Source organism: Microtus ochrogaster, linkage group LG9 (assembly GCF_000317375.1).
Source record: "Microtus ochrogaster isolate Prairie Vole_2 linkage group LG9, MicOch1.0, whole genome shotgun sequence".
NCBI classification, from domain to species: domain Eukaryota; kingdom Metazoa; phylum Chordata; class Mammalia; order Rodentia; family Cricetidae; genus Microtus; species Microtus ochrogaster.
This window is the reverse complement of record NC_022034.1, coordinates 26754908-26755822: the sequence shown is the minus strand read 5'-3', so window position 1 is coordinate 26755822 and position 915 is coordinate 26754908.

The window sequence follows — 915 nt, the reverse complement described above, 5'->3', positions numbered from 1 at the left end:
TAGACCATTGATATTTTTATCAAATATGCACTGGACCAGGAAGCAGGAGAACGATGGGACAGACATGGTCGATGAGTTAACAGAATGTTACTGGAGGAGACAGCCATGAGGACAGCATTTGTGATCTCCAAAGATGCTACTGTTACTCAAGTTAAAACAGCACTGAACTCCAAAACATGTGTCAAACACACACGTGCCTTTGGAATTTAGTTATAAGGCTGTACAGCTCCAAACAGTGCCCCCGAAGACCTCAACAATAAACTAGTCACCTGACAGAACTATACATTTTTCTCAGTCCTCAAAACACTGGACACACTCTCTTCATCTCTCACATAAGCCTCTGTATCTATGCTTTGGAGCATTCCCCTTTGCGAGTTAAAAATAGCCTAGATGTTCACAGCCTCTTTTCTGTTGCTGTTGTTTTGACATGTCTTAAAATGCAGCTGCATGCAACAAACAGTTTAATTGTAAGTTTAAAAAACTCTGTGGAAACTGCATTTTGGGTTACTCGCACTCAAGATGAAAAATGGCTGTTTTTATAAGTAACGAGATGGGCTTGACTTTAATTTCAATGTTGATAACTGAGCTAGCCAATATCTTCGGATAATAGTGGGGTTGGGAGTGCTAACTTCTTGCTATGGACAACTACAAGCGGTGGACAAAACATTAAAAATACTTGAAGTTACATGGGAGGTAGGATAATAAAGAATTATCAGGTCAAGGTGGGGTGTGGGGGGTTGTTGTTGATTCCATGCATAAAAGTGAAAAGAAAAGTGACCCTAATGGCTCCTGAGGAGCCATTAAAAGGAGCCATTAAGGCCTGGCGATGGTGGCGCACGCCTTTAATCCCAGCACTCGGGAGGCAGAGGCAGGCGGATCTCTGTGAGTTCGAGACCAGCCTGGTCTACAGAGCTA